Source organism: Eurosta solidaginis, chromosome 4 (genome assembly GCF_040869045.1).
Source record: "Eurosta solidaginis isolate ZX-2024a chromosome 4, ASM4086904v1, whole genome shotgun sequence".
In the NCBI taxonomy this organism is placed as follows: domain Eukaryota; kingdom Metazoa; phylum Arthropoda; class Insecta; order Diptera; family Tephritidae; genus Eurosta; species Eurosta solidaginis.
Genome location: NC_090322.1, coordinates 174,631,561 through 174,656,819, shown reverse-complemented (window position 1 = coordinate 174,656,819; position 25,259 = coordinate 174,631,561). Strand labels below are relative to the sequence as shown.

The 25,259-nt window shown below is 38.1% G+C and overlaps 1 protein-coding gene across 3 annotated transcripts in view; it reads left to right on the top strand.

Annotated features, from left to right (window-relative positions):
• Positions 1-2,997: 2,997 nt before the first annotated feature.
• The window catches only part of LOC137250659 (uncharacterized), a 71,160-nt gene continuing 48,898 nt past the window's right edge, over positions 2,998-25,259 (top strand). The window contains exon 1 of one of the 3 annotated variants that reach the window (XM_067783846.1): positions 2,998-3,311. The gene's annotated coding sequence lies outside the window, so the exon portion shown is untranslated. Of the gene's footprint in view, positions 3,312-8,676; positions 9,288-24,438; positions 24,919-25,259 lie in introns of those variants that run through there. The other 2 variants (XM_067783851.1, XM_067783850.1) reach the window with 2 other exon arrangements.

The window sequence follows — 25,259 nt, the reverse complement described above, 5'->3', positions numbered from 1 at the left end:
TCGAAGTGCAGAGGTATATAGAAGAAACTGTAATTGCACGAAAAGCTGATCCTTTTTTATGGTGGCAGAAAAACAATTACAAGTATCCCAATCTATCTCCTATAGCTCGCGAAAAGTTGGGGTGTTTAGGAACATCGATTCCCTGTGAAAGACTTTTTTCTCAAGCCGGCCTTATTTTAAGCGAGAGAAGAATGCGCTTAGATGATGAAAAGGCTAAAATACTTATCTTTTTAAACGCCAATCATAAAATATAAAATTCGTTATATTTTGATTTTATATTTAAGTATTTATAATAAAATAATTAATATTTGTCAAAATATTAAACAAGCAATATAAGTTAATTATAAAACTTTAATTTCATGAAATGTATAAAAGAAATGGAATGACTGAATTTTTTTGTTTTTAATTACACTATGTGACGCCAAATAGACATGGGTCTTTAGACTTGGCCTAAGATTGATTGCCTGTGTTATTCATAAGTTCATACTTCTAGGCAGTAGCCGTCAACAGTTTTATAAAATTTGTGTTTTTGATGGTAAAATAAAAGAATTATAGAAACATATATCACTCGTCTTATTGTAAACAGATTAACTCAAGGTTTAAGGTTTTTGGGAGAACGCAATTCAAGATTTGTCATATGGTTTGTATATAGTTGAATTCTCCGGCTAATTTCTAGGGCACTGCAGTGGGTGGCTAATTTTCTGCTAAAGAATATTTTTATACTAGTTTGAAGAATTTGCTATATTTTTCCTCTGTATTTTTCATTAAAAATTGATTCACTTTACTGTACAAATTTATGCAGCCAAATACAACTTTCAGAATAAATTCATACGGAGTATTTCTGAATACATCGGTGTAGTATAATATAGTAAATAAATCATGTTTTTATGGTGTTACATATACAGATTTATTTCGGGTTGATTCATCTTACATTTAAAAATCAAAGCATTTTCAAATAACAAAATTTATAAAACAAAGATGCATATACATTTATTTCAGCTAGTTTCATCTCATTGAGTGTAATACGAGTCTGAACATATTGTCGTCAGCCAGTTAATAATATATCTCATAACATCTCAGAAAATTAGAATTTCACATTACATTAGTTTACAATTAAAGGTACATACTTTTTTCTTTTTATTCCAATTTTGGTTCATATATTCTAATAAAATTTAATTTAGTATAAATTAATGTATAACATTCAATCTACTCTGGTAAAAAGACTTAAAAATTCATTTTTTATATACAAGTATACAAATAATTGCAGATTCGCTTATTAAAGATAAATTAAAGCGATCGCCATAGCTGTAAAAAAATAGCCATACCTATATCCACTGATAGCTCAAAATCGCTCTTCTGTATGGAATCGCTTGTTGAAATAAAGCGATCGCTATAGCTATAAAAAATAGCCGATATTCAAAAATAGCCATATCTATTTTCACTGATAGCTCAAAATCGCCATATCGTCCATCACTACTGCCAATGAGCTATGTTTACAAAAAAGGGTTGCCATATGTAAGCAGTCTGATCGATTAAAAAGGCTGGTATTTGTGAAGAAATTTATATTTTTGCTCGTCGGTTTGTTTCATTGTACTGTTTTATACTTAAAGGGCTAATTAAACTATGTTAAGCTGCAGACATTGGAACTTTATCGGTAACCGTATCGGTAACCTTATAACAGCTGATTCGACCAACCTTATGAGAATCAATGCAATCGATTATTGGTGCCGCTAAGGTCGTAACCGTATCGTAGCCAACCAATTGGGTTTTGGTTACCGTCGTAACGATAAACAGCTTATAACGTTAGGGATACGACTACAGCGATACGACAAACGGCACCAATGACTCCAGCTTAACCATCTCCAATGTGATCGATTAATGGTGCCTTAGCCTAAAAATCGTGAAAATTTCATAAACATGAAGAAAACGCAAAAAATTACAAACATATTCCACAAAAAATAAGTCTCTTAGTCATAACGTATTCAAAACAATGAATATAATCTACAAAAAGTTATTAAATTCACCAACTTAAATATTTTTAGGTTATGGATATGGCGAGAAACCAAAAACCAATTGGTTGGCTATGATATGGTTATGGCGTTAGCGTTATGGTATGGCATCATTATCCGTTAAATTGATTTCCATAAGGTAGGTTCGATCAGCTGTTTTATCTGGTTATGGTTATATGGTTATAAGTCACCATTAATTGGCCTTTAAGCCCCAAACAAAAGTGTGGAATTGCTGCGCAGCTACATTTTATACACACCGCCTTTTGTTAGATCGACACAAAAGATGTTAGCAAGTATTTTTGTTGTATAGGGAGAATGTTCATAACAGTGCTTTGCGAAATTTTGTGTGTGAATGGACAAGGCGAAATAAACTGGCAATGTGAAGTTCCTTCATATTTACAAACGCAACATCTTGGTTGATTGTGACGATTTTATTGGAATGCATAAACTTGTGGTAAATACATCTACATGAAAAATGTCATTGTGCCGCGGCCTTTAGTGCTGGGTAACAGAAAACTAACCTCGCGTTCCAATGAACAGTCATCCAGATACGGATAAAAATTTAATATGCAAATACAACAAAAATTGATCCATATGAAGCACACTGTTGTTGCATTTGCATGTTAAATTTCTATCCGTATCTGGAGCACGCTTCATAGCTCCGACACATAAGCAGTTTTTCATATAGATGAGTTTAACACAAGCTTATGCATTATGAGGAGATTGCACGTATTTTTATGGAGAACGGTAGAATGAGCGACACTGGAGCCATCTGATATTGAAAAGTAGCCAACTCCCCAATTTTGTTCCAAGCAAATCATAAGAAGAAGAATTTGTTGTAAGAAAATGTTGCCAATTTTGAGTTTGCCATCTCCTTTTGACAATCCCCTCGACCATGCAATGAAATAAATAAAATCAGCTGATGAGATGAGCCAACCATATAATTGAGCAACGGAACCATGCAACAAGAGTAGAGTAGAAAATAAACAAAAAGGAAATGTAAATGGACCACACAATTTCGAAACATTCTCCGATTCGCTTGCTTACTAAAAAAATACATATTCAGTTAATTCCAGCGTAAACGGTTGTATGTTGATTTATTTGGTCAGCGTTTAGTATAATTTGTGAATTCAATTAAAATATTGGTATCATTGTGGATTAGTATGGTACCAACAAAAATACTGCGATTAGTAAAGCAAACTACATAATTTCACTTTATTACATGTTAAAAGTTTACTTAAATCAAAAGGTGAAAATATAATAAAACTACCAGCAACGTTACATATCTAATTTCTGTTTCAGGTGAGATCATGCTTCTTATTTAATTAATTTAACAGTTTTTTTTATAAATAAATATGAACGTACAAAGGTATACGTTTTGAAATTAACTTGTGCTAAAAGGAGCTCCCAAATTGTGTACACATAACTTTAGCATATGCACATAAATGCATATGCGTACATCATTTTCTATACATACATACATAGATATGAATGTGCACGCAGATTTGGATTAAATACAAAGCGCGACATACCTCCAAGAGAATTTAGGCGAGCTTCTCTTCCAATTTGCATCGTGCTCCTTTTAATTTTTCCTACAAATTGGCGGGAGGGGACCTATGTACATGCTTTGACGTCGATTCCGTACGGCATCTGCAAAGTAGATGAGTTTTCAATGAAAACCTTTTCATCTCAGAGCTACACTCTGAGTGTTTGCCAAATCACTGCCGAGGGACGACTTCCCTTAGACATTTTTGTTTCTATATTTTTTATGTTGCTCTGCCCGGTTTGAGTTGTTTCCTTGGGTTCCAATATAAAATTTGAGTGGAGCACACCACATACGCCGAATATGAGACCTTGTGAATTGCCTAATTTTATCAGTATCGTTCTACCATTTGCAAACGTTTATCAAGGTTTTTTTTAAATTAGTTAACTTGTTTATGTTATATGGTATATATACATAATTAAGTAGTATACACCCAGTAGAAAAGGGGATCATACTATGAGCGATTATGGGTCGCTAAATAGGGAGCGTGGGAGTGCTCCCGCACTGTCCAAGACGTCAAACAAAACATGCTCCCTTTTAACATTGCATGTCCAAGGAGAGCGAGCGCTCTTTAAACGGTTAAGAAACGTAAAACCAGAGCGCTCTCTAAATGATCCATAAATACAAAAAAGGAGTGCTCTCCCAATGATAATAAGAAAACAAATTCAGAACGCTCTCCAAATGATCAAAAACAACAAAAAAAGGTGCCGCTATAGCATCAAAATGTACAAAACTAGGGTGAGACAGAAAAATAGTTCCCTAAAAATAATAAAAAAAAAAGAATTAAGCCTTTTTTGTTTTTTTTATTTACTTTAAGTTTGCAATTAGTATATTTTTAATTTAAAGTTTTCAATTTATAAGTTTTGCGGTAAAATTTCAGTTTTGCTTCTCTAAAGGCATCCTTGACTTTATCCTCAAACTCGGAATAGTTTTGATACTTGTCTTTGACGGCTTCTGCAATGCAAAATAAAAGTCATAAGGAGAAATATAGTCCAAAAACCTACCAAACAAATGATAGCTAAATATCTTGTAGTGCCTATCTGCGATTTTACTGTTTTTACTATTTTACTGTTTACCAGTTCACGCTTAAAATAAAGCGTTCGTCGAAAATTTCACACAAGATTTCTTTCAAATTTCGGTTTGCAAATTTTGATTTAAAAATTTAATCTGCAATAAATAAAAAAAATATGCATTAAAATGGAGATTAAACATAATGATCAAAATAATTCTTACAACAACTTCTTCCTTAGTTTTGGCAATATTATTCGCCTGTTGCATTTCCGCTACTGAATTTATTATATGCCTTATATGCGTCTTAGAAACAAATTTTGTGGACATTGTAATTTCTTATTTTTATATTTTACTTGTTTACTTTTTTAGAAACGTTTAAATTAGACCTCGTAACACTTTCACTGACTATTTAAGAATGACAAATCTTTTTATTTTGAGAAAATCAAAAAGAGTTATTTTCAAAAACAGTTATCGATGGATTTATTATGTTTGACGCAAATATCCCACTTTATTCCAAAAAAAAAAAACAGAAAGGGAACACATATAACAGTTTAAAAAGCAATGATCGCATTCTGCTCCCGCAAAAATAATAGGAGATCACACGCTAATGTGCTGCTCTATAGTTGATCCCCTGTTGTTCCTGTTCTTTCTTTTTTTTGGTTTTCAATTTGTATGGCCGGGCAGTCCACCCATATGGCCAGGGTAATCAAAACAGTATGAGTTTCCAAATAATATATGTATGTTTGTATCCGTGATTTCAATGTATATATTAGCATGTCTCCATAATTTTACAGCTCTTATTTGTAGTTAAATAGTTAATATCTTTTTTTTCCCACTTTGTATGGCCGAGCAATCCACCCGTATGACCAGGGTAATCAAAAACAGTATGAGTTGTCAGATGTTAAGTTTTTGTAATTGATGTGTTTTCTTTATTTTGCATTCCTCTGTTGTTGTTTTATTATTAATTTTTTGTAAAATGATTAATGTATTTTATAATTTATTTAATAATTTGGGAAAAATTTAAACAACGTGACATTAGGACGGACAAGGCGACAGCTGTTTCGATTATACCTTGTAGATCTCTTCAAAGCCTTTTCTCCCGGGAGTGGGAGTCGAACCCGCACTCCTACGATAGTTGAAATGGTTATAAACGCATTCAGCTACGTCATGCTTTAGTTGTTGTAAAGTTTTTCCCAATTGCCTTCTTACATACGAATTATGTGATGTGTGAAAGATAATATATGCGTAAGAAGGCAATTGGGAAAACTTTACAACAACTAAAGCATGACGTAGCTGAATGCGTTTATAACCATTTCAACTATCGTAGGAGTGCGGGTTCGACTCCCACTCCCGGGAGAAAAGGCTTTGAAGAGATCTACAAGGTATAATCGAAACAGCTGTCGCCTTGTCCGTCCTAATGTCACGTTGTTTAAATTTTTCCCAAATTATTAAATAAATTATAAAATTAAAAATTGCTTGAAATAAATGTTTTCATACATTTAAAGCGATACCGGCAATCCCCGGCAATTTCATATGATTAATGTATTTGTTTGGCAAAAGTCATTTATTTTATTGTAATTATATTTTGTATTAAATGTTGTCCATAACTAGTCACTCAGTTAATTTCTTATTAACTTTTTCATTTTTTCCCATATATGTTGCTATAAAATGCTAGGTACATTCCCAAACATCAGAGTGCCGATATATTGCAGTTTAAACGTTTTTGTTTTTGTATTCAATAATCGAATGTACCTAAATTTAAATTTTTTCTTGTCCCACTTATGCTGCTACAACCACAAAAATTTTATAAGCTGTCTTGTTTTGATTTCCAATTCAAAACACATTGCGAGCATTTTCTATTAGCAATATAGGAGTATTACATATATGTTTTTCCAATATAATATATGTGTGATTTTTTATCAATGTAATATATGTGATTTTTATAGTTCCGTTATATCATGCACCGTTTTGGGTAATTCCCGTTTTGTAGCTCCTCCATTATATCATACACAATGATAATACGTTTTAAGTACAGTTCTTATATATCGTCAAATACCGATGTTGATGGTTTGTCTGTAATTGTGTTCAAACTGTGCGATACCCTAGCTTACCCACTCTTGTTAATTTTTAACAATTCCTTATCGTCGGGTACCTTTATTGACGCTTGGAAATTAGCTCTGATCTCACCTATTTTCAAGAGTGGCAATAAAAATGACGTTAGCAATTATAGGCCAATTTCCAAACTATCCGCCACAGCAAAACTCTTTGAATGCATTATTCAAGAGAAACTACTTTTCTTTGTCAAGAATATTGTATGTCCAGAACAGCATGGCTTTTTTCCGGGACGCTCAACTGTGTCTAACTTGGCTATTTTCCGGTGTTCCACAAGGAAGCATTCTGGGCCCAATTTTCTTTGTCTTGTTTATCAATGACATTTGCTCTTGCTTTTCTACAGTAAGATTTCTGCTGTACGCGGATGACCTTAAAATATATTCTATAATCAATAGCCTTCATGATTCCGAATTGATGCAATTAGATTTGGATAAATTAAGTAACTGGTGTAAAAATAATCGGCTAACACTCAACATAATTAAGTGTTTTCATATTACTTTTTCGAAACGTATGAATATCATTGATACCTCATATCATATATCTAATACGCCGGGGGTAAGTGAAATTAAGGACTTAGGAGTAATTTTCGACTCGAAATTTACTTTTGCAAGCCATATTAACCTTTGCATTTCAAAATCGTATGCCATGCTGGCCTTTGTTAGGCGTCATAGCTTGGATTTTGCCGACCCTTATACACTTAAGCAGTTATTTTCGGCTTTGTGCGTTCCAAGCTTGAGTATGCCTGCTTCATTTGGTCGCCATACTACAGTTGCCACATTGTAAGAATTGAACGCATCCAAAAGGTATTTTTAAAATTTGCATTACGCAACTTACGTTTCTCGGAGCCTATTCCGAGTTATGAAGCGCGATGCTTATTGATTAGTTTAAAATCAATGCAGAGCAGGAGAACAATTTTGTCGCTGTCATTCATTTTTGATTTGTTTCGGGGAGTTGTTGATTGTCCCGTGCTCCTTGAAAGGATTCTAATAAACATTCCAGCTAGAGCTCTGCGTAGCTCGGAGTTCTTCCATGTTGGTATTTCTAAAGCTCTTTATGTGAAAAATGCTCCAATTACTAGAGTTTTAATTGAGTTCAACAGAATTGCTAGATTTATCGAGGCAGATTTTTCAGGTTCGAAAGATCGCTTTTTAAGTTCTTTAACAACTCTTTATAAATAAAGTAGTTGAAGTGTTAGAATTAGAATTATTGTTTAATATATATATATATGTGTCTAAATAGCCTATAAGATTTGTATGCTGATTGGCTTAAATAAATAAATAAATATGGCGACATTTTCCATTTTTTATCTTAGTTATACGACTATGATGATTTAGGTAAATTCAACTTTTATATTGCACATTTTTCAAATTTTTATTTTTATAAACGAAAGTTTATTTAACAGACAAAACACAATTTCTTAAGTCACACAATTCACATTTTTTTAGCCAAACACATACACATGAAAACGAATATGTATAATTACGCGGGCATCTTCAACAAAAGCGATGTTTCTGCTTCGGCAGTATACTCGCAAGTGTCTATTCCTGTTCATCAAGGGAGCGCTCGAGATATTTTCTACTGGGCATATTCTTAAATACATGTGCATATAAAACGTTATATAGAATCATCATGAAGTGCGAGTTTTAACTAAATATTTTTATTTGGCGCGCAACAAAAATTAAAGATAGATTGTTGATAGACTTTATAGAGCCATTATCATGTGATTCTGATCCATAAATATTTTAAACGTTTAATAAATATCGTGATCCAGCATTGTTTCACCCAAGGGTTTCACCGTGTAACACTCGTCTCATTGTCAATCCACCCACAATAACATTCGCCACATAACTTTTGCACTTGACGATAGGTTTTTATTTTCCGGTATTCCTTTCGAGTGCTGTATGTGCGTGTGCGTGTAAAAATGTGTAAATAACCGAGGTCAACAACAATACTACGGTACAAACTAAACTATATAATCGGACAACCCCAACAAACGAGCAGTACGGCGCAATGCTTAGTGTTGTTCCGCATTTTTCGTAATAACAGTGGTAGTAATCGGTCGGTCGTGCTATCGCAGGTACAGTTTTTGCATTTCTGCTGGTAGAATGTATAGGAGTGGACTCATAGAGCAATACAAATTGGTGGCAGTATACCAAAACAAAAAGCAATAAACACACATTGAGAAGAGAAAAGCGTACAAAATATGAAGAAAACGAAGACGAAAAGACAGGAGGATAATAACAAGAGCGATATACGGGAGAAAGATGCATAAGAAAAACATAAATAATAAACATATATGCAGAGAACGTGTAACTAAATTCGTCTCTGATATATGTATGAATTTCCAGAGCGCATGTCACAATATAAACAAAGCGGAAAACAAACTTGTATATTGCATGTACAACATACCGAAAACAGAATTAGCAACAAGCTGATAACAGTAGTTCAGGGCTGCGAACAGCTGAAAAGAATACCAAAAACCTGTTTGCATCTGATTTAAAATCTGAATTATTGGGCGATATGCATAAATATAGTGAAGTATATTTTTATACTCAGTTGAGCAGAGCTCACAGAGTATATTAACTTTGATTGGATAACGGTTGGTTGTACAGGTATAAAGGACTCGAGATAGATATAAGACTTCCATATATCAAAATCATCAAGATCGAAAAAAAATTTTATTGAGCCATGTCCGTCCGTTAACACGATAACTTCAGTAAATTTTGAGGTATTTTGATGAAATTTGGTATGTATGTTTCTGAGCACTCATCTCAGATCGCTATTTAAAATGAACGATATCGGACTATAACCACGCCCACTTTCGATATCGAAAAACCGAAAAAGTGCGATAATGCATTACCAAAGACGGATAAAGCGATGAAACTTGGTATGTGAGTTGAACTTATGACGCAGAATAGAAAATTAGTAAAATTTTGGACAATGGGCGTGAACCGCCCACTTTTAAAAGAAGGTCATTTAAAAATTTTGCAAGCTGTAATTTGGCAGTCGTTGAAGGTATCATGATGAAATTTGGCAGGAACGTTGCTCCTATTACTATATGTATGCTTAATAAAAATTAGCAAAATCGGAGAACGACCACGCCCACTTAAAAAAAAATGTTTTTAAAGTCAAATTTTAACAAAAAATGTAATATCTTTACAGTACATAAGTAAATTATGTCAACATTCAACTCCAGTAATGATATGGTGCAACAAAATACAAAAATAAAAGAAAATTTCAAAATGGGCGTGGCTCCGCCCTTTTTCATTTAATTTTTCTAGGATACTTTTAATGCGATAAGTCGAACAAAAATTTACCAATCCTTGTGAAATTTGGTAGGGGCTTAGATTCTAGGACGATAACTTATTTCTGTGAAAAAGGGCGAAATGGGTTGAAGCCACGCCCAGTTTTTATACACAGTCGACCGTCTGTCCTTCCGCTCGGCCGTTAACACGATAACTTGAGCAAAAATCGATATATCTTTACTAAACTCAGTTCACGTACTTATTTGAACTCACTTTGTATTGGTATAAAAAATGGCCGAAATCTGACTATGACCACGCCCACTTTTTCGATATCGAAAATGACGAAAAATGAAAAAAATGCCATAATTCTATACCAAATACGAAAAAAGGGATGAGACATGGTAATTGGATTGGTTTATTGACGCAAAATATAACTTTAGAAAAAAACTTTGTAAAATGCGTGTTACACCTACCATATTGTAACGAATTTACTGCAAATCCTCCTATTTGCAACCTTCTGCTAAGTTCGAATCACTAAACTGTTGAATAAATGACTCCAATATTTAATAATGCAAAATAGCCTTTATTCAAGTACTTTCAAATACTTTTCTATTGCTCGACAGATAGCGTGCTTAATCGAAACTGACTCTCGCGCCTCTACTGTTGGTGCTTTTATACTCTGTGATTTCCTCGTTGCATCTTCTAGGCGCTTCCAGAATTTACTTAGTTTCTGCCATATAATTATAACTACAGATGCACGTGTATAGCTTCTCATATGCGCGTGTATTTGTGAGCGACACTTCCCCAATTACAATTGCATACCTTTGGGAGCATCCATGGTTCAACTATATACAGGTTGGCTCATCTGTAAAGCAAACATAAAACTTAGCAGTTTTTGTATGTGTAGGTAAAATGTTGCCAATGTGTTGGTTTCGTTTTGAGTTTGCCATCTCCGTTTGACAATCCCTCCGACCATGCAATGACATAAATAAAATCAGCTGATGAGATGAGCCAACCTGTACATAATTGAACCATGGGAGCATCTTAGATAAGATATCTGCATGTGTTTGTGCATCTCTTCGCCGCTGCGTGTACGTACATATGTGTAGACATAATGATTGATTCGTTTATGTAGATACATAATTATTGATTTATGGATGTGCATACAAGTCACTCTCAGCATCGGCTTAGAGATGACAGTACCCCTTAGTGTTGTTAATATTCGTAACACTGCCCTCCACCTAAGTCTGATCGTCCCGATCAGACAAATCTCTCGACCTAAACGGTGCCAGCCTTTCCAAATTAACCACTTTCATTTTGGCTCGTGGTTTGCCAATGGTTTGTATGCGGTACACTACATCGTTGATCTGTTTTACAACTTTGTATGAGCCTTCCCAATTACACTGCAATTTCGGGGACAAAACTTTTTTTCGTTGTGGGTTGTATAACAGCACCAAATCTCCTTCCTGAAACCCTTCCGAATCAATTGCTTTATCGTACCTCGCTTTCATCTTGTCACTCATAATCTTTGATCGTTGCCTTACAAGATCGTGTATCTCTCTCAGCTCTTCTTCCAAGACACCAGTGGATTTCTTTACATTTCTCTCTGCATCGGCATCTATCCCAAACTTCAAATCAGCTGGCAGTCGAAGCTCATTGCCAAAAATTACCTTTGCGGGAGTTTGGCCCGTTGTCTCATGCACTGCCGATCGGTAAGCCATCAAGAATAATGATATATGTGTATCCCACTCCTTATGGTACTTGTCTACTACTTTCCTTAAATGCTCCTACAATGTTCTATTGAATCGTTCCACCATACCATGGGACTGAGGATGCAATGCAGTTGTCCGTGTTTTTCGAATTCCCAATGATTTACACATTTCCCGGAACACAGCTGATTCGAAATTCCTGCCTTGGTCAGAATGTAACTCCATTGGTACACCATACCTTGCAACCCAATTGTTTATAAACACTTCTGCTACTGTTTCCGCTTCTTGATATGGGATTGGGTATACCTCTGGCCATTTGCTGAAATAATCCATAACCACCAGTACATATTTGTTTCCGCAGTTGCTAGTAGGAAATGGACCTGCGACATCCATAGCTATCCTTTCAAATGGCGCACCTGAGTTATATTGCTTCATCTGGCCATGATTTCGGGTTTTGGGCCCTTTCGCTCTGCTGCAAACCTCGCAGTTCGCAATCCACTCAGTGACCGACGGACGGCAACCAACCCAATAGAATATCTGTTTAATCTTCTCGAGCGTCTTCGTGATTCCAAGATGACCTCCGCTTGGACCATTATGCAGCTCGCTGAGCACGTCAGGAATCCTCTTTCTGGGAACAACTATCAGCTTCTTCTTGCATTGACCATCCTCACTCTCCCATACTCGATGCAAGCAACCGGATATCAATTCTAAACTGTTCCACTGTGCCCAATATGACTTCGCAATGGGACTCTCTGCTGACATCTCTTCTCTGTTTGGTCTTTCGTTTCGTTCGAGCCCTTGCATAACATGTGACAGATCTGTATCTTCTAGCTGACACTTTCTTAACTGTTCCTTGTCCCATTCTTCTGTACATGTTAAAGTCATTAGCCGGACATCTATAATGTCTTCTTTAGCCTCGGCCTTTGAACAGTGCTTGCATTCCAAACTACATGGTCTTCGTGACATTGCATCAGCATTTCCATGGGTACTACGTTTTCGATGCTCAATGGAAAAGTCATAGCTTTGTAGTCGCTCGATCCACCGTGCCAATTGTCCTTCCGGATTACGGAACTGCAGAAGCCGTGATCTGTCCTGACGCGGAATCACTGGCCCTAGAGGTATTTGTGGAAATATTTAATGCACTCTACCAATGCCAACAGTTCTCTCCGTGTTCAAAAGCTTTATTTTTTCTTGTTAGCTCGTGGAGACTATGGGCTACGCTGGCAAAATTTGGTACAAATCGGCGGTAATATGTGCACAGCCCAAAGAAACTTCTCAATTCATGCAGATTCTGTGGTCTTGGCCAATCCTTCACTGCTTCTATCTTTTCATTCGCGGTGCAGATGCCCTCCGTCGTTAGTTTATGACCTAAGTAACTAACTTGCTTCTTGAACAGAGAACACTTTTTGGGACTAAGTTTCAGACCAGCACCAGCTATTCTTTGGAAAACCTCCTCCAAGTTCTTCAAGTTCTTTCCCAATACGATGCTGTTGTCTAGGTACACTAAGCATGTTTTCCAATGTAGTCCTTTCAGTACCTGATCTATGAGTCTTTCAAAAGTAGCTGGTGCATTACATAGTCCAAAAGGCATCACTGTAAATTGCCAAAGACCATCACCGACACTGAAGGCTGTTTTTTCTTTGTCTTCCGCCTTCCTCTCCACTTACCAGTAGCCACTTTTCAAGTCCAGTGTTGAAAACCATTTGGTACCAGAGAGCGAGTCCAGAGTGTCATCAATTCTTGGCAATGGGTAGCTATCCTTTTTCGTGTCGTCGTGCAACTTGCGGTAGTCCACGCAAAACTTCATTTTCCCATCCTTCTTCTTCACAAGTCCCACAGGTGAGCTCCATGGTCTAGCCGATGGTTCGTTGACGCCGCTGTCGCTTATTTCTTGTACGATTTGACTCACAATGTCCTGTTTTGCCAGTGGAACACTACGTGGAGCTTGACGGATCGGTCTCGCATCTCCAGTGTCAATTTGATATTTCACAACGTTGGTGCGGCCTGGTTTGGAACCATCCTGCTCAAATATGTTCGCCTACTTTGGGAGCAGTTGTTTTGCCTTACTCTGATAGGCTTCCTCTAGCCCCTGCGTCCATGCCGTGATGTCATTTGAAAGATCAGTATTACTAGATGAAACGTGTTCCTGGAGCTGTTCACAGTTAATAACTACTTCAGTCTCTTGGCATCTTCCCAAAATATCTCCTTTGGTCAGTTTGAGTGGTGACTTGAACTCATTGAGTACTCTTCCCGGAATACGTCCATCTTGTTTTGTCATAGCCAGGGTTTTTTCTACAAGTGTATTCAGTGCTGATGTGTTTGCTGCTTCTACAACCCACAATTTGTTTGTCCCACAATCTCCATCAACCTTTGCCCAGATGACTGTTTCGGATTTTGGTGGTATTTGCTGACTCTCTTCCACCAGCACTCGTTTACTGCTGTAGCCTCTCTCGTAGCCGAAATTAAGTGGCACATCCATGTTCTTATATCGCCTCGTCTTGCTTTCAGGCATGCTTAACGAACGAAACGATATCATTTCGTTACGATAATCAACGTTAATAAACGAAACGAAGTCATTTCGTTTCGTTTATTAACGTTAAGAACGACAAATTAACGTTAATTTGACGATCTTAACGTTAATAAACGAAACGAAGTGACTTCGTTTCGTTTATTAGCGTTGATTATCGTAACGAAATGATATCGTTTCGTTCGTTAAGCATGCCTGCTTGCTTTGCATATCGATCTTGATGCCTTGGTCGATTAAGAAATCCACTCCAATTATGATTTCATCAACAATCTCTGCCACTATAAAATTGTGTAGTACCGTGACGTTCCCAATTGCTACTTCACATGCTACTTCTCAAATTACCTGGGTGTCGTCTCCCGTGGCTGTGCGTAATCTTGCTCCAAGCAATGGTCTTATCTTCTTCTTGACTAAATCTGATCGAATGATGGAATGGGATGCACCCGTATCTACAGTCAGTAAACGTTCCTTTCCATCCACATGCCCTCCGACAGTAAGGTTGTTTGACCTTCCAATTTGCGAGATAGAGATTATGGGGCATTCAATTGAGGGAGCCAGCTGTCGCCCCTTGCGGCTGACTCTCTTTAGTTTAACGATTGAGTGGACTTGGAGATTTGCTCATCTCCTTCAGCTCTGCGTTTACGACCACCCACATTGTTGGAACTGTTAGGGTTGGTGTTGTTGTTGTTGTTGTTGTTGTTGCAGCGATTAGTTACTCCCCGAAGGCTTTGGGAGTGTTATCGATGTGATGGTCCTTTGTGGGATACAGATCCGATACGCTCCGGTAACACAGCACCATTAAGGTGCTGGCCCGACCATCTCGGGAACGATTTATATGGCCACATTAAACCTTCAGGCCATCCCTCCCTCCCCACCTCCAAGTTCCATGAGGAGCTTGGGGTCGCCAGAGCCTCGTCTGTTAGTGAAACGGGATTCGCCGCTCGAAGGTGAGGTTGACAATTGGGTTGGAGAAGCTATATATTGCGCTACACAACCCCTTGAATCCCTTGGTGTTGTAATACCGCGCAATGTGCCCTGGCTTTCCACACCTAAAACATTTGACTGCATCATTATTCTTCTGCTGCGTACACTTCAATGCTTCCAAAATTGTGTCTACCCACTCTGGTCTTTCTACTTCCACACGATGAGCCTTATATGCTGGTTTACTCAATAGGGAGGCAGTTTCCTGAGTCAATGCATGTGATACCGTTTCAGCAAATGTTGGCTTTGGGTTTGCGTATGTGGCTCGCTTCGTTTCGACGTCCCGTATGCCAATATAAAACTCTGGACTTTTACCCTCTCGGTGTATTCCACGGGTGCGTCCGCATTTGCCAAATGAGCCAACCTTTCAACATCCGAAGCAAACTCTTGCAAAGTCTCATTAGCTTTTTGGTAACGGTTTTGCAACTCTATTTGGTGCATCCGCTTCCGTATCGCCTCTCTAGAGCACTCATCAATGTTTCGTAGTTGTTCCGCTCCCCATCGGGAATAGTCTGTAGGATTTCAGCAGCAGATCCTTTCAATGCCACGAATAGTGCAGCAACTTTACCTTCAGCACTCCAGTTTTTCACAGTTGCGTTCTTCTCAAATTGTAGCTTAAAGACCTGGAAAGGAACAGAACCATCAAAGGATGGTGTTTTTACCTTTGGATTACTCGCTGAAACTGTTGGGCGATTTAGTTGCAACTCCTGTATACGATCTTTCAAAGCATCCATCTCGGCCTCCATTTTATCTTGTCGTTCACTGAAAGCCTCCACCTGCGATGAGACTTTTGTTTCCTGTGCCTCCAGCTTTGTTGAGATACGCTCTTCCTGTGCTTCGAGTTGTAATGTTATGCGTGCCTCTTGCTCTTTTAATTGTTCTGCAATTTGTGACCCCATGTGTGTTTTCTGTTCATCCAATTGTGCTGCCATATATGCCTTCTGTTCTGCCAGTTGAGATGACACTGTCGATGTTTGAGCAGATATTGCAGCCAAAATCGTGTTCAAGTCTGTCCTCGTAACTGTCTGCGATGTTTCGTTTTTCTCTACAATTTCTGTTGTTGTTTCGTCGACATCGAGATGAAAGACATAATCTTCCACGTTAATTCCCTCTGCTTCCATTGCCTCTCGTAGCCGTGTCTGAAGTTCGAGTTTAACGCCGCTTGTATTCAATCCACGGTTCTCCTACTCCTTCTTCAGTTGCTGGATCTTCAATTCACTTATATTTGCCATGTTCTTGTTGTATTCGAAATCTTTGGAATTTATTCAACAAATTCCTCTTCTGACACCAATTGTAACGAATTTTCTGCAAATCCTCTTTTTTGCAACCTTCTGCTAAGTTCGAATCACTAATCTTTTGAATAAATTACTCCAATATTTAATAATGCAAAATGGCCTTTATTCAAGTACTTTCAAAATAACACTTCTATTGCTCGACATATAGCGTGCTTAATCGAAACTGACTCTCGCGCCTCTACTGTTGGTGCTTTTATACTCTGTGATTTCCTCGTTGCATCTTCTAGGCGCTTCCAGAATTTACTTAGTTACTGCCATCCCACTCAGCATTTAGGTGAATCAATTTTGAATTTCCCTACATATCAATACAATTTGATTACACTTTCTGACTAAATAATGAGTTATCATACAATTGAACAAAAGAAATAATCAAATATGAATACTTTTGATGATGAAAAACTAAAAAGCATTTTTCGATCACTTTTTGGAATCATTTTTGAAGTCCTTTAATGACTAAATTTTAATATTTCATAAAAACCAACAAAAAGAATAATCAAATATATTTACCTTTGATGATCAAAAACTGAATATAGTTTTTCAATCACATTTTGGAAATAAATTTGAATCAAATGTGTTTACTTTAGCTGATCAAAAATTTATAATCATTTTCATTCAACTTTCTGAATCTTTTATGAATATATTTCTTGACTGAATAATGAATTTTATACTTGTTGAAATTTTACTTTTCATTAAAAATTTTATTTTTTTCACATACACATATTTTTTCAATCATGAAGCTAAGAAAAAATATATAAAAATTTTATTATTTATGCAAAAGATATTCTTCAAGACAAAAATAATGTAATGCTGCTCGTGAAGGAAGATTTCCCCAACCATTTCTCCCCTTCAGCTTCCCAGAAAATACATAATGATTGGACAATACATAGGTTGTGAGCTATTTGAACCCCAGGTAAGTGAAACTATCTTGACATACGGCTTCAACATCCCGTATCATATCCGTATTTTAAGATGCAGACGATAATGCTGATGTTGGATGTTGTAGTCGCAGGTGTATATCGGTCAAGTTTGTTTGCGAGTTAGCTGTGGTTCGAATAGCTCACTTTCGCATGCTTTCTACCCTTATGAAATAAGATTATTATGTAGTATCATATTTTGAATGAGATATGAAGAATAAATGCATTATAATGGCATTCAAAAATGATTCAAAAATCTCAACCAAAACGATTGAAATATGTTCACGAATATGATTATAAAATGACTGTGAAAAGCAGTCAAATATTACTCTAAACCTATTAAAGCTCAATTTTACAATGATATCAAATATGCATAAAAAGCGTTTCGAAATAGGAATCATAAATGATTATTCAGGAATAATCACATTTATGGTACATTTTTCTCCCGACGATACGTTAATTTTCGAACAGAAAATGCTTTTAAATTTGAACGTTTTTAATCATCTTGGGGTATGATATTTAAATATTTTTTGATCAAAATTTTCAAAAAATGCTGGCTGGGATATAATTATAACTACAGATGCACGTGTATAGCTTCTCATATGCGCGTGTATTTGTGAGCGACACTTTCACAATTACAATTGCATACCTTTGGGAGCATCTCAGATAAGATATCTGCATGTGTTTGTGCATCTCTTCTCCGCTGCGTGTACGTACATATGTGTAGACATAATGATTGATTCGTTTATGTAGATACATAATGATTGATTTATGGATGTGCATACAAGTCACTCTTAGCATCGGCTTAGAGATGACAGTACCCCTTAGTGTTGCTAATATTCGTAACAATATTAAGTAGAAGAAAATGAAAAAGTTCTGCAGGGCGAAATAAAAAACCCTTGAAATCTTGGCAGGAATACTGTTCGTGGTATTAAATATATAAATAAATGAGCGGTCTCCGACAGATGATGTTCTGGGTAACCCTGGTCCACATTTTGGTCGATATCTGGAAAACGCTTTCACATATACAACTACCACCACTCCCTTTCAAAACCCTCACTAATACCTTTAATTTGATACCCATATCGTACAAACACATTCTGGAGTCACCCCTGGTCCACCTTTATGACACTATCTCGAAAAGGCGTCCACCTATAGAACTAAGGTCCACTCCCTTTTAAAATACTCATTAACACCTTTCGTTTGATACCCATATTGTACAAACGCATTCTAGAGTCACCCCTGGTCCACCTTTATGGCGATATCTCGAAAAGGCGTCCACCTATAGAACTAAGGCCCACTCCCTTTTAAAAAACTCATTAACCCCTTTTATTTGATACCCATATCGTACAAACAAATTCTAGGGTCACCCCTGGTCCACCTTTATGGCGATATCTGTAAAAGGCGTCCATCTATATAACTTTGCCCCACGCCCTTTTAAAATACTCATTAATACCTTTCATTTGATACCCATATCGTACAAACAAATTCTAGAGTCAGCCCTGGTCCACCTTTATGGCGATATCCCTAAATGGCGTCCACCTATAGAACTATGGCCCTCTCCCTCATAAAATACTCTTTAATGCCTTTCATTTGATACACATGTCATACAAACACATTCCAGGGTTACCCTCGGTTCATTTTCCTACATGGTTATTTTCCCTTATGTTGTCACCATAGCTCTCAACTGAGTATGTAATGTTCTTACTTGTTCTGATAGTAATCACCTAAAATCTATATTGAAATTTCAAGTGATTGCTTAGGGTTTACCAGTTGTATGCATATGACCTATTATCCATAAAATATATGTGGTAAGAAAAGAACAGCAGTCAAATGCTTATACGCGTCCAAAAATATTGGGAGAGGTGTCAAAAGACGTGTTTTGACCTCAGTGTCAATAATCCGAAGGCGAAAAACAATTTTTGTTTGATATGGAAATGGAAAGGAAAAATACAGCTCAGAGCTATTGCGATTGAAAAAACGAGTTTCGATCAGGATCGTAAGCAGTGTTGCCATTTTGGTGCTTTTGGAGCCAGATTTAGCTCTTTTTTTTGCGTTTAGCTCCTAGCCCTTTTTTTTGGCCCTTTTAAAAAATGTTTGCTCCTTACACAACATGAGTTTAATTAAAAGCAAACACAGCTAGCCCCAAAGATTTTTTTCCTGGCAACACTGATCGTAAGACGTGAGGTTTTCTTCAAGAGCCCGAGAAATGCTTACAGGCTTAATTTCGAAGGCGTAGTTACGTAGTTAACACAGAAACGGGACGGTATTTCAAATTATGAAGGTATGAATCACTCGCAAAAGTAGTGCTGAAGCAGCAACATCAATTTTGTTAAATGTTCGTGTTGTACATTTTCGTTTTAATGTAGTAAAATGTGTTTTGTTTAAAAAAAAAACGTGAAACTTAAAAATTATGTTTATCTAATTAAATAAACTTTCGTTTATAAAAATATAAATTTTAATAATGTGCAATATTAAAATTTTAATTTACCTAAAATCTATTATCATAGTTATTGTTGTTGTTGTAGCAATGCTCGCCCCATCTAATAGCCGCGACCGATTACAAATTGTCATCAATATCCTCTAACGGGAGTCCAAGGAAACTTGCCGTTTCAACAGGGGTGGACCATAAGGAAAGGGGTGTTAGAGGCGTTGGTTCCACATTACAATTAAAGAGATGGTTGGTGTCATGTGGGGACACATTGCAAGCGGGGCATACATTTTGTATGTCGGGGTTGATTCTGGATAGGTAAGAGTTTAACCTGTTACGTTATCCAGAACGAAGTTGAGCAAGAGTGACACGCGTTTCCCTGGGGAGTATGCGTTCCTCTTCCGCAAGTTTTGGATAATTTTCGTTAAGTACTGGATTCACCGGGCAATTCCCGGCATAAAGGTCCGACGCCTGTTTATGGAGTTCACCAAGGACCTGCTTGTGTTTTTTCACTTCATACGGCTGGGTTCTCAGGTGCCGTATTTCCTCAAAATGCTTACGGAGATGGCTCCTTAAGCCCCTAGGCGGTGCTGGTTCATCAATCAGATGTCTGTTGGGATGCCCAGGTTTCTGGGTATTCAACAGGAACTGTTTGGTCAGCATCTCATTTCTCTCTCTGATGGGGAGTATTCTCGCCTCATTATGCAGATGGTGTTCTGGGGACATAAGAAGACAGCCCGTGGCGATTCTGAGAGCAGTATTTTGGCAGGCCTGTAGTTTCTTCCAGTGGGTGGTTTTTAGGCTTGGCGACCATATGGGTGACGCGTAGCACGTAATCGGCTGGCTAATTGCTTTGTATGTAGTCATGAGCGTTTCTTTATCTTTTCCCCAAGTACTGCCAGCGAGGGATTTGAGGATTTTGTTACGGCTCTGAATTCTCGGAACAATTGCGGTTGCGTGCTCACCAAAATGTAGATCCTGATCAAACGTCACACCCATCGACGTGGATGTTCAAAATGGTCGACATTTGGGGCGTCCATGTTGTAAATAAGGTCGCGGAAGATTTAGTTGGTGATAATGCCAGGTTTCGCGAGGCGAAAAAACTGGAGAGATCAGGGAGGTAGCCGTTTATTTTATTGCATAGCGCATCGATCTTTGGGCCTGGGCCTGTGGCCATTATTGTGCAGTCATCGGCGTAGGAAACGATTGTGACTCCTTCCGGTGGTGCAGGTAGCTTAGATATGTAGAAATTAAACAAAAGTGGGGATAGGACACCACCCTGTGGCACCACTTGTTTAATTCTCCTTGGTTTTGATATTTCGTTTCTAAATTGCACCGATGCCTGTCGACCACCCAGATAATTTGCGGTCCACCTTTTAAGACATGGGGGAAGGGTAGACCCTTCCAGGTCTTGCAGTAACGAGCCATGGTTGACCGTATCAAAAGCCTTTGATAGGTCTAGCGCTACGAGTACTGTTCTATGGTGGGGGTATTGATTTAAACCGCAATTTATCTGGGTGCTAATGGCATTTAGTAGTGCTATGGAGTTTTCTGAAGCCATGCTGATGAGGGGCTAGCTGCAAATTTGCTTAGAAATAAGGGAGCAAGATGGCTTCAAGCGTCTTTGCCACTGGCGATAGGAGAGATATCGGACGATACGACTCACCTATGTTAGCTGGTTTCCCAGGCTTTAGTAGCGGGACCACCTTGGCCATTTTCCATTGCTCAGGTATGACAAAGGTGGAAAGAGACAGATTGAAGACATGCGCTAAATATTTGAAACCCTCTTTCCCTAGGTTTTTAAGCATCGGCATGGCTATGCCGTCTGGGCCCACTGCTTTGGATGGTTTAGCACGACCAATGGCGTCCTCAACCTCTTTAGCGGTGATGGTGATTGGTGACGCGCTGAATTTGTGTTTATGTGCGCGTCTATTGGCTCTCCGTCTATCTTTGTCGACCGTAGGATGCATTATATATTGTCGGCAGAAAGAGCTCGCGCATTTTTTCGCGTCCGACAGCACTTTGTCGCCAAAGGCGATGGAAACTTTGTCTTTGTGCTTAGTCGGATTCGATAGGGACTTTACGGTGGACCAAAGTTTACCCACACCGGTAGAGAGGTTACAACCTCTTAGGTGCTCCTCCCATTTCGCCCGCTTGTGTTCATCCACAAGCAATCTGATGCGTTGGTTTATATCCCTTATTTGGGGGTCGCCTGGATCAAGCTGTCTTATAAGGTCACGTTCTCTCGCTAAGTTTGCGGCCTCCGCCGGGAAGTGGGGCCGGATTTCGGGAATTCTCCCGGTGGGAATGAAATGTGCCGAGGCGGATTTAATGACCTTACGGAAGGCACGCTCCCCTTGGCGGGCATCAGTCGGGATAGGGAGGGCAGCTAGGCGGCTGTCTGTAAAGGATTTATATTCTTCCCACTTTCCTTTTTTGAAGTTTATGAAAGTGCGTTTTTCAGTGACGATGAAGTCGGCGGTACGCTCAAGCGAAATAAGTATGGGCAGGTGGTCGGATGCCAATGTTACCATCGGCTGCCGCAGTTGACGCAGTTTACGAGTTCTGCGCTCACGATTGAGATATCTGGCGAACTGTGACAGCTTCCTACCATACGTGTGGGGTCGTCTCCGTTTATTGTGCAGAACGTCGTTTCTTCTATTTGATCCGCCAACATCTCACCCCTACTGTCCGCCCGCAAGTTTGAATGCCATAGATCATGATGGGCATTAAAATCGCCTAAGATAATGCGATTGTTGCCAGTGAGTAAGGCTCTGATATTAGGGCGGTATCCACTGGGGCAACAGGTGGCAGGAGGGATGTAGATGTTGATGATTTCTAGGTTTGCATCGCCTGACCGGACAGATAGGCCCTGACGTTCTAAGACATTGTCCCTGCGGTCGATGCCAGGATCAAATATATAATATTGCACAGAGTGGTGTATGATAAACGCGAGACCGCCTCCATTTTCGCTCTCGCGGTCTTTCCTGTGGACGTTATACCCAGAGCAGGTCTGCAATGCAGATCTTGCTGTGAGTTTAGTCTCTTGAATCGCAGCAATGCGGATGTTGTGCCGCTTCATGAAATCGACTATCTCCGTAATCTTCCCAGTTAGTCCATTACAGTTTAACTGCAGAATTCTGAAGTGCATAAGGGGAGTCGTCGCCACTCTGGGGGTAAGTGACGGGTGACTACGCCTGGGTTGGGGAAGGCCAGGACGCAATTGCTGTTGTGGCCCTAGGGCTGGGCGTCCTTGGGCAAGCATTGAGGTATCCGGATGATTTGGGTTTGCGACCTGGCAACATGGCGCGATGAAACCCGTCGGGGGGTTGCCGTCGCGGAGACCAGAACATCTAGGAAAGTGGCACCACCCGAGGCAGGAACTGCATTGGGCGGATGTCGCAAACATATATATTCTGTGCTGGCAAACGGTGCAAACGGAGGTAGGGACTAAGAGTCTGTTTCCCTGACCTACACGATTGCTGCCGGAAAAGAGGGGGGGGGGGGGGGAGAGAAGACGGGGGCAGGGGCTGTTGCTCAGCATTGCTTCCGACTCTACTACGAAGATTGTAGTTATGAGTTGTAGCAGCTGTTTGAGTTGTTGGCGCCGTGGGGCGCGAGCAGCAGCGGGTACTTGTTGTGGCTTGCTGACGGGGCTGCTGGAAGGTAGTGGGGTGGGGGGCGCTTAGACGTAGACTACGGGACGCCCTTGGGCGTGAACAGCAAGGAGCCACAAAAGATTTATAAAAGTTACGTGGACGTCGGGTTTTGGGATCAAGCCCAGAACAACCTGTCCGATGCAACCATCCCTTGCACGAGACACACTGAACAGAGTATGACCGTCCTAAAAAGATTCTTTTCCGGCAGATGCAGCAAAACCATTTCTCAGGACCGGGGTCAGGAGAAGGACCCGGATTGGATTTGATGCCTTCCCGGAGTAAGAGAATATGGAGCAGTCCTGCTGCAAGGAGCTGCTGGGAGGATGACAATTTGTGGGAGGGACGAAACAAATTAGATGGGGTCACACTGAAATGACAGTCCTTGGTCGGGAAAAATCCCGAGTCGCTCCGGTACATAGAACCGACTGCCTTGGGAAAACTATTATCATAGTCGTATGATATAATGGAGCTACAAAACGGTACAATCAAAATTACGGTGGGACTTTTTACATAAAACATAAATGAACCATTTCAATAATAAAAATGAAATAAATAAAGTACTAATGATACAATTAAACAAAATGAGACGATATTAATAATATTGTGAAATTAATTCAATATAAATACATATAAAAATTAATTTGCATGACATCACGGAGTTAAGAAACTGTAAAAATAAAAAGTAATTGCGTAATTAGTTCTACTCAACATTTAATACAAAATCTAAAATAAATATATTCAGCATTTTATAATTAACACAATACGGTCTTTTATCGTACAAACAAAACATATTAAAACTTAAATTCTTGAAATTATAAAAATTCAATTTATAAATACTTAAAAAGTTTTTGGTTATTATTTTAAAATACATATAAGTTGGCATATATACATAATTTTATCTCTGCAATAAAAACTTCACAATTAAGCAAATTTCTACAATTGGGATTACAACTTTACAATTAAAAAATTAATAATCTACATAAAGAAAGCAAGTCACCACATGGCACTATTTGGATGGAAAAAAAAATATAAACAAATTTTAATTTTTTTGTAAAAAATCTAATATGATGAAAATTCTTGATTACAACAATAAATTTACATTGGAAAAATACCAAAAAAATTTTGGCAGCTCATACTGTTTTGATTACCCTGGCCATATGGGTGAACTGCTAGGCCATATAATTTCACTTAACAATATATTTACATAATTACATGATGGGAAAAAAATATAAGCAAATTTTAATTTAAAAAATTTATATAAAATCTAATATGATGAAAATCTTCTTCATACAACAATAAATTGACATTGGACAAACACCAACAGAGTTTTAAAATAAGAATACATACACATGCATCACTTAACTGGTGAAACTAAAAGATACATTAATTATATTCTAACATCTGGCAATTCATACTGTTTTGACTACCCTGACCATATGAGTGGACTGCTCGATCATACAAATTGAAAACCAAAAAAAAAAAAAGGTATGTATATTCAAATTGGCCCAGTTCTTGTAAATCTTGTAAAATTAACGTGATTTACATTGAGAAAAAATATTAGATCCAGTTACCAGCATTGTAAATTTTACCAAGTAGCGCAACTAACGCACAGTTCTTGACTCAGTTTCAAAAAAACTTTAGATTATTTAACTCAAATTTTAAAGTGAGATAATCCTTACGAAGGGTTGGATTTTATATAAGGTGCCACGATTTTCAAACTTTTGCTGATTTGTAGGGGTAGAGGAGGTCCTAAAAATCACAAAATTATCATCCGCAACTCTAGGAAACTCTTAGTTTATGAAATATAAGCTTTTTAATTTCCAAAT